The sequence below is a fragment of the Calonectris borealis genome, chromosome 16 (genome assembly GCF_964195595.1).
Source record: "Calonectris borealis chromosome 16, bCalBor7.hap1.2, whole genome shotgun sequence".
Lineage (NCBI taxonomy): Eukaryota > Metazoa > Chordata > Aves > Procellariiformes > Procellariidae > Calonectris > Calonectris borealis.
Genome location: NC_134327.1, coordinates 4,846,315 through 4,864,519, shown reverse-complemented (window position 1 = coordinate 4,864,519; position 18,205 = coordinate 4,846,315).

Below are 18,205 nucleotides of genomic sequence, written 5' to 3'. Positions count from 1 at the left end.
TTCAAGAACTTTAAGTATTTACTATTTATCTGATGGGTTTCAGTTACTTTAACTTGCCAGAATGACACTTCCATTACTCCCAGACGGTCTGGTTCTAATAACTAGGTAAGCTGTCAAACTGCATATTGTATATCTCCTATCGCTGTTGTTCTGATGACTTTTATATATGCTCTGTTTCTTCCCAAGCACTATTTTATTCTGAGACATTGGTATAATCAATATCTTTTCAAATCAATTCATGTCTTGCTCAGCTAGATAAACATATTAATCTATAAAAGTGATGCACTTTAATATGAAGCCTTATCCTTTCTTATTGGTTATTAACCAATTACATGTTATCGATGCTTTTTCATTCTGCAAAAAATTAAATGACAAACAATAGTTGTTGTGACAGCGAACTTAACCATCTAGCACCATCTTGAGGTTAAACCTATCTTGACATTCTAAAATAAATGGACATTGCTTGATCATAAGCTCACCAGAAGCTCTAGAGTAATGCAGATACCTATTTTTTAATGGCAAAAAAAAAAGTAATTCATCAGTTATAAGACAAACATCCTATAGATTTGTTTTCTTTGCTTTCTTGCACTGATTTTAAGACATTTCTGTTAATTCTGCTGGCAATTAAGATTAAACTTGTATTCCAAAGGAAGAGTGGGATATTACACATTTTTATTTTGTAACTGTGCTGGACACTGTACTCAGAAGTAAGCTACAGGAAGTTCTAAGGTTTAGACCTTTACACACAAGCTCTCCCACAAGTATTTTCCATTTTCATTGGGATTATTTCTAAAGTTTACTTCTGCACAAAAACATACCTTTACAAATTATGCCTTATTCTAAATGACGCTGGGCCACCCAGATACAATAATCTTTGAAAACTAATTTATTTCTAACTGAAAATAGCTGGGTATGACTCGATATGATATTCTGAAGTTTTGAAACATAATGCAAATGTCAGATAAAGCTATTGAGTTACAAGGTTTTTCACTGCTCACCCTATGTTTGAAGCTGATCATGACACAGGAACAGATTACAAATGATGAGCATGGTACAGTTACAGCTTGGAATGAAAAGGGGATAAAGGCTGGGATCTTTTCTAGGAAGCCAGGCAACAGTGAGGAAACTGTGCTGAGTTTCTCCAGACACACTTGCCAACTTCGAGACTTTCTAAAAAAATATATATAAAAGCCATTCACATGTATGGTAATGAGGGGCTGAGTCATACATCAGTTGTATGCTTATTTTAAACAAATCTGATCATGAGTTCTGTGCTACTGGGCTGAACTACCTGATGAAACTCATGAGAACTTGAGTACACACAGTCCCAGTTTTATGAGCACCTCACATGGCAATATTCACTCAAATAGTCCTTGCTGTGTCCGCGATGTTGTGTTGATTATCATGTTTAGAGACTCGGTATTTAGAAATTGTATCACTGTCAAGAGCCGATATTTTCATTCAGTTGAGGATTCAGGAAAGATATAGACTCTAAACCAGTCTACCTTTAATAAGGAAATGGGAACATTTAGAACTCAGAAGAGTGTAAAATATATGATTTCCATAACACTAGGTATCAGCACTTTGTGCACGTTGTTATTTCTGCCTCAAGACCTGCCTGCAAATGCAGAGTGGAGGAAAAACTAATTGATTTAAAATTCACCTGTGTTCTTAAAGTGTCCATGTGCTGTTCAGTTCTATAGGGGGGTGACATTTCATTGTACGTGGAAGGATCTAATCACCTGTGAATCTATTTGTGTATTCCTAACACAACACATCAAACTTCTAAAATTAATTGCTGTACTTTCATTTTCTACTTCATGGCTCTGTGAAAGTGCCTTTCATCTTGCAGTGACATACACTTAAAACCGGGGGGTTATTCTTGCTAAAACACTCAGACTTCCAATGATTTGGCTTATAAGTTTCATCATAGTTTAACGTGAATTATATCTGGACTTTTTCCACAACAAAGATAGTTGCTCTTTGAAAACCAGTTACAGCCATTGTCAACATTAACGTCAAGGAATTGATTTAAAGTCAATGTTGATGGTAACGACTGTATACCAGAAAGACAAATGCAAATGCAAAACAAAATATGCAATAATCAATAACAGACATGGATACCCAGGAGATGGCCAGGAGATTCTGGGGCATCCAGTCCCTGGAGGCAGCAAGATAAGCAAGGCAAGGGAAGCAGGAGAAAGGAAGTCTAACTCCTCCCCAGACAGAGCTTTTAGAAGTTCCACTAGGATTTGTGTCAATGCTTTGAGAAAACTGAGCAGGGTATCGCTGTCTCTTAGATCACAGCAAGAGACACGATCCATAGGGCCAGGAAGGAAGACTTCCAAAGAAAATACGACTCTTACTTCATATCTGGAAACTTCCTGGAAAAGTGACTAAGACACTACTCTTGTGAATGGGAAAAATCTACCTCCTGGTTATCCACAATCCCAGGAGTCCCCCAAAATGCAGTTAAACAACTATATCTGTGGCTCTTTTAAACTTAGATAAGACAGCAAGAGGAACTGAATGGCATTGAAAGTTCCCCTGTTGATAGGTTTTGTCAAAATATCTGCAGCAGCACTTCAAACTTCCACCTGACAGTATTAGGGAAATCCCATACATGAAAGCCTCTTCCCAAAGCAGCTGTTCAAATCATGGAAATAACAAGCAAACGTATAAACAGACTAGCACGTCCAGAGACTTTAATTGCCTTTCCTGTTAATTCACATTACACTCGTAGAGGGAATAAAACAGGAATGTGGGGCAATACTTTAGACAGTGGCAGGTCTAAAAGTCCAGATTGAAAATGTGCATCTGGATCTACACTTAGTCCATCCTGCAACTTATGTCTTGAAAGATAGCACTCTATAAAAACTAGATCTATTCCTGGCCCTGCCCTGATCTCCTTTTAACCCCCCCACACCTCCTGGCTCCCTCCCTCCCTTTTCTGCCACATCGATGTAGGCTGTGTATTTTTCAGAGCAGCAGCTGTGTTTGCGTACTGCACTGGAGAATGGGACCTGGCCTCCTGAATCACATAGATACTTTGACTATTTCCTCATGAAACCCCAAATCTTGAGACTGGAGGAATCCTCATATTTTTCTAAGGTCTGTCTGTGTCTCTTCATTCCATCAATGATTTATAAATTATGGATGAAGAAGCTAGGGGGAGAGCAAGCACATATACTTAAGGACTAGCCCAAATTACAGTATGACTGTAATTTACTTGACATTTGTTACCTATTAACATTTTTTGGTTAAGTCCATGCCAATCTAATTCTTTCCTAATTGCTCAATTTAGACATTGAAAATGAAAATTACTTTTCCTGTTCCAATTGTTCTTGTTCCATCATGGTACTTGACATCCAAAACACCAGCCTGGCTGAGTATTTTAATTCCAAACAACTTCTAATCAGTGCTGTTTTCTTTTATGAAGAAAACTGCTCTCAAAGCAACAAAATGTTATGTGAGACAACAGAAGCTTGGAGCTCCCTGGTCAGCACAGTAAAATGCTATTTAGCCTTTAATGAGATAATTGATTTGATGCATATTATGTTTGCTAAAAGGCAAATGCACTTTTAACATTGCAGTTTGTCTCTGAACAGGTCACTTCATTTTGCTGAAAGCTTTAGACCACTATTTTTAGCAAAACAAAAGAAAACGTGTAGGTCAGATCAAGTGCAGGAAGCAAAAGGGCAGTCATTCAAAGGCAGCTACGAGAGCTAGTTACCACTAGAACTTGCAGCCTGCTTTAAAGGCTGATGGAGCAGTAACTGAGCTCTTATTGAGAAATAATTTCTTGTTGGAGGTGATGTTGATTGGTGGTACTGAGTCAGGTATGTCCGCAGCACGGCAGGACAGTCTGCAGAAGGCCAAGAGCATATTCTGATGCAGAGGCACTAGATGAAGGAGTTGTTATTCCAGGATTTTTTCCCTTTGCTTTTTTTTCTGATAGTGCTCGGCCACAACTAGAGCTGAGACGCTAGGTAGGATGAACATCTGCTACAAGGGAGTATAGCAAAGTTGCTGTCTGGATGCCTAGTTTGCCGACCAGCTCAGGATTATATTGATCACTAGGGCTTTTGTTTGTTGGTTGTTCGGGGGCGTTTTAACAATATATCCCTTCAAAACCAAAGGACAGGGGAACATGTTTCATGACTACCACAGCAAATTTCACCTTATTACCAGAAATAGCAGCAAGGTTAGGCTGTCTGCTTCCTGTATATGGCACACTGTTCAGTACCCTGAAAGTTCAATAATATAATTTAAATATTTGGGATTTACACAATGACATCTGAGTGAAATGCAATATACATGTGATAGCACCATTCTGGGACTGTGGTCCAGAGCAACTGGAAGAGACGACAGACCTTTGAGAGGAGTATTTGTGAAAGGCCTCTTCTCCCCCTAACATCCCCCTACAAATGACTGTGTTCCCCCCCACCTAACTGATATCTAATTGGATATCTGCAGCTAATGGGTATTTTCTTGCTGACATTACACCTTTCCTCACCTTTAACTATAACCTTCATGAGCTTCAGCTGAAGGCTCTGAGGTGAAGAGCATGCAAGCTGAGGATCAGACCAGTGTTCCCCTGAAGGAAACTCTCATTATTATAGTGCCATGAACAGCAAGCTAATCACACAGCCATTAATATCACTGAAAACCCCCTGCCAGTTAACTTCATGGAAAGAGATGTATCTTGTGCACTAACAAAATGCATCAGGCAAGAATACCAGGCTTTGTAAAGAGAAGGCATAAAAAGATGCTTTTCTACTGCCAACTGTTTTCAAAGCTCAACTTGAAACAAGTGACAAAGCAGTAGTTATTGTACAACAGACTGTGTGGTTGCCATGAAAACCGAAAGTTTCGGGACTCTTAGCTATCGTTAGGATCCTCACTGGCACACTGAATCTTGATAGTTGCAGGGTACAAAACAGGAACCCCAGTGGGACCATCTACCCAGTAATTTGAATGTAGCTGTGTAGGAGGCCCATATTTCAAGCGGACTTCGTGTATGTGTTCAGGATAAATCTAGGAGCCTAATAAGCTGTAAAAATGTATATCATCTGTCCTTCACGGGTAAGACTAATATCCTCTGGTGATAATTTCTAAAATGGGTTATGAATACTGAAATTTTAAAATGTTGTGAAAAGCAATAAAACAACAAAATCACTCAGAGCAAGCATATCAAATTAATGTGTGATAATCCCTCCCTTGCTGCAGCCAGGAGATTTTATTTTTAAGTTGCATTTTAAAAATATCTACTGCAAAGAATAAAAACAGTGGGGATGTGATAATACCACACTGACTGAGAAAAAAAATCCCTGTCCAAATTTGCAAAACCAAGATCTGTTATTTTTAGACCAGGATGCATTTTTAAATGACTATGTGCAGAGGAAAGAAAAAAAAAAAAAAGGGCTACCCTTGGAGCAATGCTATTCAGACAGATCCTCAAAAAGGCCTCAGATATCTTCTGGCAACCCTGAAATCCATCCCCATTCTTTACCGGCCTGTGGAGTACGGCACCAAATGTGTTCCCATATGTAAACCTGCTACTTTGCTATGGAGAGAAGACAATAAAAGAAATACTCATTCCCAAGCTTCAAATATTTCTACTGCATTGGAAGATTTCTTGGCTGCAAAGGGAAGTGATTTCTGAGGAGGACATGAATTCTTATTTTCTCCATAAATAACTGACTAATATTTATTTTCCGTACTGGTTTTGTTTCAGCAAGGTATAATGAGAGAGCTCTCAGAGTTCAAATTTCCTAATTCCAAGGGTGTTGTAAATAAAACAAAAGCCTGAGGAAGCTGAGGATGAGTGAGCAAGCTGAGTACCTGGTTTAACCTAAAGAGTTTCATTTCCACCAAAAATGTTACCATAAAAGGATCAGGACATATCTAACAGTCCTTGCTAGCCTATGAATCCAAACAACATATTGCAGCTTTTAGGCTGTGCGCTTCACTGCAGCTTGCTATTGAAAATTTGGCACATCTTCTGTCTGACATTTATTAGATATAAGCTACTCTTTCTCATCCTCAAGTACAAAAGACCTTATGGAAAAATATCTAATATGAGAAAGATGTTGCATTATAGAACAACTGCAGGGATAGATTCTGTAACCGTTTCATAAGTAGAAACTAGAGATTTCCAAAATATGTTACTTGCATTTGAGAAAACTGTGTAAAAAATGGAATTACCTTTCTCTGATTCACTGAAAAATAATATGAAAGTGATCTTGAATGGTCCATATGATAACAGATAAAGCATGAGATGGGATATTAATGACACTTTTTACAGACCATAAAACCAGAAAAAGTAAAGGATGCCTGGGTTCTTGATATCAATTTATAGTTTCTACTTAGAGAAAAATGTTGCATTAGCACGCAGGGCTACAGTATGAAATGTGTACCTTAGAAGACTGGTGCTAGTCCAGAAGATAATTTCCTAAATCAAAAGGGTTGCATCCAATGTGCTAGGAAATCTATATTAAACTTTACCTTGACAGATAAAGACTAATTCCTGCTAGAGCTAAAGAATTGTGATAGCTGAGGTAAAACCAATCAGCCTACTGCATTTCTTATGTGCAAGCAAAATAAAGTCTAAACCACAGTGCTTTTAAAGAACCAATTCCAGAAAGCTAGAAACAATTACAAAACAGATTGATTGTTCACGCAAATTTAACAGAAAAGCATGAGTGAGAGCAGGTTACAATGCTATCATTTTTCCAAGTGCTATAAAATAATAATCAAGGAGACCTACTAATTTTTGAAGATTCATTGTAGAGATGAAAGAATCCATGAAGTAATGAGAAAAAAATACTCAATAAATCACAAAAATAGGGCAATTGACAATAACACATATAAATCAAGAGGTAGAACTTGTAGAAAATTGAGAGGAGGCCAGAAGAGGAAAATTGTTAGCCAGCACAGTTAAGACCAACAGGAGCTTTTTAGAATATGTAAAGCAATAAAACTAAGATTACCTTCCCAGACGTCGTTAAAATGTGCCCCATACAAACTAAGTTCAGTTGTTTGCTTTTAAAAATCTTGGTTCATGGTTTCAAGACTTGGAGGAAAAAATGCAAAATATCAATTTTGTTGCCATGTTAAAATTATTTTTTTAATGACAGATTATTACCATTATTGATTGTTGATTTTTCTCTATTCTATGATATTACCCACTGCTAATACAACTGCCTTTAGTAGTCCAACTGATATATCCTGCTTTGAGCAAGAGGGAATTTATCTGGAATTAGAGGCTGTCAAGGGCTGTGAGAAAGGAATTGTGAAAATAAAAGCAATCAGTAAAAAGCACATATTTACCAAAATGAAATGTAACTGCACAGTTGCCTCAGTGGTGTTATTGTTTTCTCTCAGGTAAACTGTTTTATGACAGGCAGTGAAATTCTTTTATTTCCAATCCTGTAAGCAAACAGCAACTACAAACAAAATTGCCCCCAAGGAAAAGAAATCCAAGAATAACAAATTTAAATGAGATGGGAGATGTGACAGAAAGCAATTCTCAGTACAGGTTAGGCAATTATGAGATGAAAAACATAAAAAGTTACAGAAAAGGTATTTCCCTTTTTTCGTATTTCCTGTTTTAGCCGGTTAGTGTTTGAGCCTTTGGATTACTAAAGTCAATTAGCAGTAATTTAATTACTACCATATATTTTGAGGTGCAGAGTTCTCCACAGGAGACACTTGCTCCCTCTGCAAGGCACTTACAGTGTATGTTGCTATTATCAGTGGTTCCTTCTATTCACCCAGTGCAGGAATGGGACAATAGAGAAGAACAGACGTGGCCTCAACTCCTTCTCAATTTATAACTGTCTATAGTCTATCAGCTTACAACATTCAAATGACAAGCCACAACGTTCTTTCTCACTAAGTTCAGACGGTAGAAAAAGTATTCATGTCTGGCAAAATATTTATGTGTGCAAGTGAGTTCCTTAGGAGAGAGGTACATGTCACAGAGCCCTGGTGTTTCAACTATATGATTGAGATGTATGGTTTTGAAAGTGTCTTCCCTGTGGGAGAGAAGGGATGATGTCTAAACCACAAGATTTTGGGTTTCCAGTAGCTTTTCGACTAACTCAGGCCTAATCTCAGCTCTGGACTGCATATACATATTATGATTCTTTTCCCCTGTGTAAAGGGCTTTGACCAATTCCAGTAAAAGCTGCTTTTAATTGGCCTGTACCTTACCAGTATAAAGGAAAGGAGTTTTGTAAGCATGTTTTCCTTCTACTTTGGTAATGCTTCCATTTTAGTCAAGTAAAAGAGAACATGAAATCTCTGCAGACGAACAAAGACAGGTGTGGGAAAGGCTTAAAAAGCAACCACCACATTGTCATTCAGCTATTCATGGCACTGTCAGCGAGGGAGAACTGTCAAACTTGCCAGGCCAGGAAATACTGCACTGTTGCAATTTTGGCAGCTCTCGCTCTCCAGCTAAGCCTTCAAAAGCAAAGGAACAGAAGGTAAAAATATAGCAAAGCGTGTGCAATTTATTGAAATGACATAACTGGCAAACTCTCCTTCAGGACAATAAGACAAAATATTCAAAACCTGGTACAAACGGACCTTTCAGCCGGAGTGAGTAGGATCTGAAGAGACATGGCAAATGCAAACAAAAGATACAACTAGCTATTAGCTCCTGTAAGAAGACCTAAAACACACTTACAGAGCCAGCTCCAGGACATATCTTCCCATTCCTTCACCAAATGAACATCTTGCATTTCCATTCAAGTTGAAAGCAAGCACAAGCAACTTCAGCCTAACTTGGTATTGAAAAGAGACAGCTAAGTCAGGAATTTAGTCCTCCCTCTGTTCCCTCTGTATTAAAGTAGAAATACAGGTGTTTCAGGAGATGATTTACAGCATCAAGGTATCTCACTGCCTTATGCAGAGGCAATCTCATGGATTTTGCTGAGAAGTCATTGCAAGCAATCACGTTTTGCTTACAAAAATTGCAGTGGGAAAGTAAAATGCTCGTATGGGTCTTGAGTCCAGTGTGTCATGTCCACCACTGCAGCTTTGATGAGAATAAGGTGGAGTTACACTGAATTTGAACTCTTTTGGCCTCAGTCTGCTCAACCACACTTCTCACGAGAACATTGACCTGGAATTTCAAATATTATCTAATACAGATGCCAGTTTGGCCTGAATACATAGAAACCTAAGCCTAGCAGCTGAGTACAGCACGTAGTACTGCTTGGATTGATAAACAGTCTCTAGACACAGGGTTGCTTGAGGATATCGAATAGCATTCTTGTAAAATCCAAGGGGCTTTGGCTGCCTTTATCATGAATAGTGAAGAGTTGCAGTTTCTGTCTCTACAGAATAATAATTGGGGTTGGGTTTTGCTACTGTTCTACTCGGAGGCTCTTCTGATCTCTCTTTCAGATAGAAAAGAGTTAGTTCTTTGGAAGATGTAGCACTTCTTTAAGAAGTACTTATTGTTACTGTCACTGCATGTAATCCCAAGGTGAACTGTTACGTTTTCTCATGCTTTAGCTTTTTCTTTAAGTACAAAGCAGGGGACATTTTTTAAACTCTCTTGTTTTAATAACTAACAGATCGATATTCCTGTTGAAATGCAAGGTTTTCTCAGGGAAGAAATACATTTTAATATACTAGTTGATACCACTGGAAAAGGCAAACGGGGTCAGACACACTAAGGAGAGACAACTAAGAGATTGGAAAATTGTTCTGGTTTTCAATGGTATTAGCCACTTCTCCCTACAAACCTTGTTTCTTTCCCAACCTTAAATCTTCACAAATGTAACAATACTTCTCTGCATATTTATATTCAGTGTTTTAAATACTAGGGTCGGTGGTTCATCTCTAATTTAATCAATTAAGTGTCTCTAAGGCACTTTTGAAAACGTGGTTGGTCTAAAATGTTTTATGTCAGTTTGTAAAAAATTCTCTTATAATTTTGCACCAGCACCTCACAGAATTTTTAAGATAAGCTAAACTTATTAGATGCTTAAACTTCATTAGTTTCAACTTGCTCAGGCACTTTCTAAAATCCCATAAGATATTCACATCTATCATTAGACAAATAAATAATTTTTGACAAGCTATTCCTTACTGTACTTGAAAATTTCCATAGTAGACAAAAGTAGTTTGAAAAAAAATTCTCTGGAAAGTTGGCAACCTGTTGTTTCTTATCTTGAACTATCCCTTTTTATAATGAAAAAAAAAAAAGAAGTTTGAGCGTAATAATAGCACAAAAATATTCTGAAAATAATGATAAAAAGCAGTGAAGCCTTTAAATATGTCTAGAGATCTACCATTAAAACGTGTTCAGAAAGTTGCACTCAAGTATGCTCCCACATTTGTCAAGCACATACCCAATAACGCTGCTTTCTACAAGTTGGATACATCCTTCTCAGAGGAAGGAGTCTGATTCAGACTACACACAAATTTGTCCAGAGTGGTTCTATAAAGTTTCTCATCACTTCAGTTAGAGTCGAATGGTTCTTCAGTATACAATGCTGTATTTTATATTTTTCATTCAGAACTGCCTTTAGTGAGAATGAATTATATAGCTACCTGTTCTAGGAAAAAGGTGGAGTGGCAAGCAAGTATTTGCAAAAATGAAATATTTATTATTCACTGGAGATCATTCTCCTGTTAGAACCAGCAGAATTGGAGAATCTAAATCTCTATTTTTTTGTGGATTTGGATGCTGACAGGGAAGAAAGGGAAAATGCATCATGGATTACCTAAAAAATAATTAGATCACAGAGGCATAAATTTCTGTCTCTGGCCTTCACCGTATAATTTATGATCACATATGGACAGTCTTAAGTGGCTTAGCCCCATAGAAATTAATGATAAGTGCCAAAAGAGAATCAGATGTCCCAGATTTAATTACTGAGTTACATAATCGTTGGGATTAGTTGTAGGAAACAGTAGGAAAATTATGTTTAGTAATATGTGCTGATTAGTAAAACCTATAAAAAACTGTTCCCTACTCAATGAAAACTCATCTCCACAAAAATTCACTTTCTTTGTTAGCAGGACTAACATAATAGCCTAACAAATTTGCTATGCCACACAGGTCATTTCAGAATATGCTCTACACTTCAAGTAAGCCTGCACTCTACATATGCTCATACAACAATTCTGTGCCTCAATTTATTAGCACTATTATTTATATTTATTACAGAATTGCTGAAGATCTAACCATTAGGTGGGACATACTACAGCAGACATTGTGTAAACTCGTTATACATCAGACACACTCTGGAGAGTTACAGTTGATAAATGGTCAAAGCAGCGGTTTAACGTTGAAGGGAAAATATAATGGATTCACAAATTTTAAACTGTTAATTCTGTGTACTCCATCCCTCATATCTTTTGTAAAGGTTCCTTTTTAATTTAAATAGGGACTGTCCACCATTTACATAGATCATGTCTACTGTGACCAAATTTACAGCTGTGAAGAATACAGGCCTATTTTTCCTCGAAAGAAAAAAAAAAATCCAATTCTACTGTGATACTGAGCCTCCTCCCCAATGTATTCTCATGACATGAACCTATAAAGATTGTTCTGAACTCCATTTGTTGTGAGCGATCATTGCTGTCATAGTATGAAATCCTGTTCTCACAGGCAAACTTCTCTCTTTTCTTGCAGAACATCCTTCTCTGGGACTTACTACAACGAGTGAGAAGAATTCTGATGCCTAATTAAGAGCTTCATCATCCCTAATGTTTTCAACTCCTACATTTACAAAACCTTTTTGAGACAAAGCTAAAAATACAGAAAAGGTATTATGCTTATCTCAGGTATATAACAATGTTTCTATTAATTCATGAATTTGCTTTATGTCTATCAGATAAAGATTAGCCAAAGCTCAGGTTCAGACTCAGAATCAATAATGCCCAAAAGCTCAAAAGTCTTTAACGCATCATACTGGAATTTGCAAGAGAATAGCCTCTGACACAAGTCCACCATTTTTTTAGTTAAAATCTCATAAGAATAACTGTTTTCACAATATTCCTGCTGGGTCTGAAATAAAGCTCACAAATACATCCTTTGACCATGTAACTTAAGAAACCACAAGAAACTGAACACAAACCTTTCAAACCTAACGTAAACATAGTAAAGACCATCCAGTAAAATTCCACGGATTTTGTTTATGTCATTAATAGCAAAGCCTAATTTTTCTGGGTTGAAGACAGAATAGTGTGTGCAAACCCAAGAAGAAAGCATACAGTGTTTTGTTTTTTTTTTTTTAGTTATGTTGAGTCTTAAGACAGCTCCATTTTACTCTGAAAGCCTATGGATTCTTAGACATGCTTCTGCACCTAAGGATAGAATATCTGCAGAACACCAGAACAATTAATTAGTGACTTCAATCACATTTGAAAGTTACCCTTTGTTCAGGAAACTCTCTAGGTAGGATTTTTTCAACGTGGAAAGCAATATTGCATCATGTCACATCTGCTTTCCAGCAGAAGCTGCTCTTTTTCTTGACGTATTCTCCTGCAGGTGTCTCTGTTCTTTCTCTCCACCTCCAACACCATTCACCTGGAAGATAATAGATTATTCCAGGACATTGGATCCATCACAGATTGCTGCCATCTCATAGTCCAGGGAAAAATAGACATCACAATTATTTTATTCAAATATTTATTGCTTTATTGATAAAGAGCAGCGGGGCAGGCCTTGCAGCCTTTTCGCATATCTTCTCCACATGAAGGAACATAGGCTTGACCTATTATCAATTGAAATAATTCAAAAAGCAATTCTGAATTAAAAAAAGCAATTTTGAAAAAAGAATTATGAATCAATGCACTGATATAATTATAAATGAAGTTTCTTTCTGGACAGGGAAAAGAGAGGCTATTCTAGAAGAGTACTATAACAGCATTATAACAGAGGAGGGTATTTATATTAAAAACATAGGTGATGAACACAAGAATAACTTCCAACCTAAAACATTATAAAAGTAGCAAAAATTAAACAAGTAAAAGGCCTTGCCTTTCCCCATATGCATGTAACCTTCTATACCACCACTTTTTTTGGCTGCAAGACCAAGACTGGGAATCAGACTTACTCAATGTCCTTAGTTCAGCTGGAAGTGAAAGAGAAATTAATAGGGAGAACATATATTTTATACATAATTGATGCTTTATACAAATACAATAAAGGTTAGCTTTGCCTCCTCATCTTCTAGTTGCATATGTGAAATAACATTGCTTTGGTTTTTCATTGATGCTACTTAAATAAAAGTAATATATATATATTTGAGACTTGTACTGATAGTAAAAGACACAAACCAAATTAGAACGGAGAGTCATGCAGGCAAATAAAAAAAAAAAAGTCTTTCCTCTACTGTTTAACAGGACTTCACCACAGTTGACTGAAAATGTTATTATTTTTAAATGATTGTCCTGTACTTGTATGAAAAATCCATTCCATGAGGAGTCACTATAGGTGTTAGTCACAAATTGTGCATAATCATATACTATTGTCAAGAACCGGAAAAAATCATACCCATGGGATAGGAGGAATAGGCTGTCAAAAGAGTAAGCAGTTCAACATGTGTCAGCTGAAATAGAATTACATAGTGTTAAAACACCCTCTGGGCTCAGTGCCATGTGAAGTTTCTAATTTGGACAGAACACATCTGCTGCAAAGGCATCAGTGGATGGAGGTGTCCATTAGGAAGGGCAGAATGGGACATCATGATAAACTCAGTGATGCTGACCGGAAATAAGGGATTGTTTTACATGTAAACTAGGATCCTAATGAAAAGTCTTTTGACTGCCATAGGAATGGATACTTGCTTCTTCATTTCTTTAGTTTTATACTGCGTTATAGTCACTATCCTAACCAAATTGACCAAGTGATCATCCAGTATCAACTGTATGTGATCACAGAAGTCCCAGTCTCTGAAAGTGCAGCTGTCCATAACAACCAGAAGAAAAATGTACAGTAAACATTCAAGTACATGAAAAAGTGGTAAAAACCAGGAAGCCATTTCAACAGTAGTAAAGCTCAGTGACTAGTGACATAATCCTCTGGACTCAATCTTAAGATGGAAAACAAGAGAGAAATCTCACTGCTGTGTGGCCATTCTGTGATCTATTTAGCACTTGCAGATATTCTCCAAACTATCTAACCAGAATTATTTGTAATATGTTGTTCATATTTACATTGGAAGGATGTGACTTACTCACTTTGGCATATGATGATTTTAGTTACATTGAAAAAGGTTTTGATAGTAAAACTTTAGTAGAACTGAGACTGCACGGGTTGCAGCTGCTACAAGTCCAATTTGAGTTTGTAACTTCACACATAAAATTACTTTGGCATCTAAAAATCCAGTCAGCTCTTCTTATCCTTTTATTATACTCTCTCTCATGACCTTGACATTGCAATATAACAATGGTTTCATTTATTTGGCTCATGTAATAGGGAGTATTTAAGAACATATTATTTTTCAGCATGTATCCTGAAGTATTGTCTAAATATTACCGAAGTTACTAGCACATTGGTAATATAAAAATTCATCTAATTTTATCATTGTTAATTAGCACTACATTCTTAACTTATGTATCTAGAAATATTTTTTGACAACGTAGATCTTCATTCTTTCTCACTTTTCACTGTTCTGATGATAAAAACAGGATAAATTTCCTGCGAGCAAAAAGATTCAATTCTTATTAGTTTTTGAGTATCATACTACTACACCAATTATTTCCACCTAAGGGCACTGAAGCTTAATTCTGATACTAAGCAAAGTGCCATTTTAAAATTTCAAGATTTGTTTCTGTGCTGTAACGGGAATTAATAAAAAAATGCGCTAAGAACTAGGTACCAATATGGGAAATAGCTTATTCTATACTGACAGTCTAGCTAGTGTAAGCTATTACAGTTTCTCAAGGGGTGAAGATGAATCATTCTTTCTCTTGCATTTATTTGTATTAACTCATAAGCCTGTAATACATGGTTTAAGGACAAAGTTATGCTAGAGTATTCATTTTATTTGGTCCACTGGCCAAGCATAAATGGGGTGTGAATCTTGTTGAAATGCACAGAATCACAGAGCAGCTGAGGTTGGCAGGCTCCCCTAGAGATCGAGTCCCCCCCACTCAAGCAGGGTCAGCCAAAGCAGGTTGCTCAGGGCCACATCCAAGCTGGCACACTTATTAAAAAGAAATAGAAATCCAATGATAACTTTTCTGTATTTCCAGATCATTTGATCTTTGAAAGAGTAGTCCATCTCTTACAATACGAATTCAATGGAAATACTCTGAGGAACTTCAGCACTTGAATGTCAGGGTTTACCTACAAATTTAGACTTCCTTTATTTTTGTTGCTGAAAATTGCTTGGAATTGAACTTTTGGAATTGAAACTGTACAGTTAAAACATGAGAGAAAAGTCTCTCCAAGCATTTAAAGGTTGCTGCATGAACAATTTTGGACTGTCACTCTGACTTTTTATCATGCACCACTTTCCAGATTGGGCCTTGACAGGTGCAAAGGCAAGTTCCCTGGCTGCGGCGGAGCCGGGGCTTGGCACATGCTGACAAAACAGACCAGCTAAGTAATAACACAGTTGGCGTTCTGAGAAGATGAAAAAAACCTATGCATGTTTTTAAATGGTAGAGACTGACTGCCAAGTTTATAAATCAAAATTTAAATTTATATATTGCAGAATCCTGAAATGTCAGCTTTTTGTTTTCTCCCCATTAAACTGTTTGAGCAAATTTTTGGGGGGCTGCTGGAGCTATTAAGCACTTTACTGAAGTGTTGTATTTACTCTGAAAATGCAAAACACTCTTGTGAAATAGATACAGCAAAGGAAACAAATCAAGATGACTAATTCCGGTAATGATTTTAACTCAATCAGAATTTTGTTAGCACACTCAGCACAAACATCAAGAGATCTGTATGCGTAATATTCCGCTGCACTTATGAAATACAACAGGCCAAATTCTGCTCTCAGTTTCTGTAGATCTGGGGTATATCTGATCAAATATGATTTGCACCAGTTTAGCTGATGGCAGGTTTTGGACATTTTTTAGCTGGCTTCAGAATAGCTTTATCTGTCCTTTGAGTAGACTGACAAAATCAGCAGAAAACAGGCACGTAATAGCTCCAATAGGCATTGATATGCCCCAGGTTGGCCAAGAAATCAGACAGCTACATTTGCCCAATTCTGGTGCAAGGACCTGTCTTAGACTTACACCTTTGATGTTAAAAATCGCAATTTGGTTTTCCTGGGTTTGCTTTTTTTTTTTTTAATAATGAGGGAATTATGCAATTTCCCATATTTGAAATGTAAATATTCCATCCTCCCTCATTCCTTCCACCCTAAAAACCACACACATCTCGTCTATTATACAAACAGAGAAGGACAGAAAAGTCATTTGGCGTTATAATCACATAAATGTGTCGCTAGCTCTGAAGAAGAATGCATTACTGAAGGCCAAGAATGCCTCTATTTCCCAGGATCATGAGGCACTTTCCTTTTAACAACTACTTTAAACTCTCTTGAAATGACTGAAACAATTACAATTCTGGCAGCCACTCCAAAATTTCTTGCCATCAGAGTTTGACACCAGCACAATGGCTTTCACTCTTTCACGGTGTTTGTGGTTATTCACATACAGATGAGATGTTGCTTGGTTAATCACAGAACAGATTGGGCCAAGAGAGTGAAGAAGGGTTCCCTGGCACAGCTAAATATAGAAGATGTGGCACAATGTAACACACACAGAGGTGTTTGATGGTCCTCTCTCCTATAATAACCTAGTTACAGCTCAGTTACTGGGCTAAGAGCTCCTTATGATGGCAACTTATTTGTATTCACGTTGTTGTCACAAATGGGAAGGGGAACCTGTGCTATTACAATATAGGTAATAATGTGACTCATTTACATTAACATCACTTAACAGTTGCAAGTTTTACTAAAGTGGATCCTGGAATAACAGCCCATCTGAATCTCATTCTAAAAACACATCCACACTCAGGGAAGCCAAATCTGCCAGTTACCCAGCACTTGAGTTCAGACAGCTTCACAGAAGTATACCTAAAGGACTGTTGTCAGCCTGACTGCCAACACTTGAACTCCTTCCCACCTACTCACATTACTCCATAACAAGAGTGAGGGATTCAATGGAGGAGTCACTGAGGAGGTTGAGAGGACTGCTTCAGCTGACAGTGTGCTCCTGTGACATAAGGCATTCATTTTAACCATTTCAAATGTGTATTTGCCTTTCTATCCTGTAGTTTTACGGGCAGAATTAATAACTCAGACAGAAATAGTCCTTGGAGGGAAACAACCTCAGGAATGACAGTTTCCTATTTCTCTTCTATTGAGAAGTCCAAACAAAGAGCCAGCATGAGCCATCAGGACAGCATTTGCTGTACACAGCCTTTTTCTTTTGCCTCTGAAATTGGTGATTCCAAAGAAACGCAACAGCCTGAAAGAGTAGTAAATTGTGATACCTCTACAAATTACATGCCTGGATACAGACAACTGTGGGAGACCAGTGAGGGCCAGAATGCAATCCTCGAGTACTGTTTTCTGTCACAAGTGGTCCCTCTGAGGTCATCTGGACTACTTGCTACAGAAGTGAGCAAGAACACAGTGATTTGGTTTTAACTGTGAAAAGGCTCCAAAGAGTGTTTCTCTTAAGTGAGTATTAGACCAGGTTCTCGCGCTTAGGGATACGAGTCATTTGTGGCTTTGTTCTTACCAACTCCTACAGTCTCCCTTCAGGATGCGATGCCAACTTAAGCTCAATGGAAGTTACTTTAGAGGGTCAAGCCAGTGACCTCTATGTGCCCCAATCTTATCCTCTGTAAATATAATGCAACCATAAAATACAGCTCCTGGGAGCACAGTGAGATTTATGCAGTTAATATAAATGTACTTTGAAATAATCTATTGGAAAAAATACACAAAAGAGGAGCAGTAACTGTAGCAATAACACCAAATTTGAGTCCACGGGGAGTCTGAAAAGCCATCTTTACACATTTATACTTTAAATAATTCAGAGCACTATATCAGCAGCCCTTGGATGTAGCACTAGGACATTGGTTTGTTAACATCATTCCACTACAAACATATGCATTTTAATCCTGTGAAAGTCTCAAGAGTGCTTTGGCAACACTTACCAATAACACCCCATCGCAACAAAATGATTATTTTCATTTCTTTCG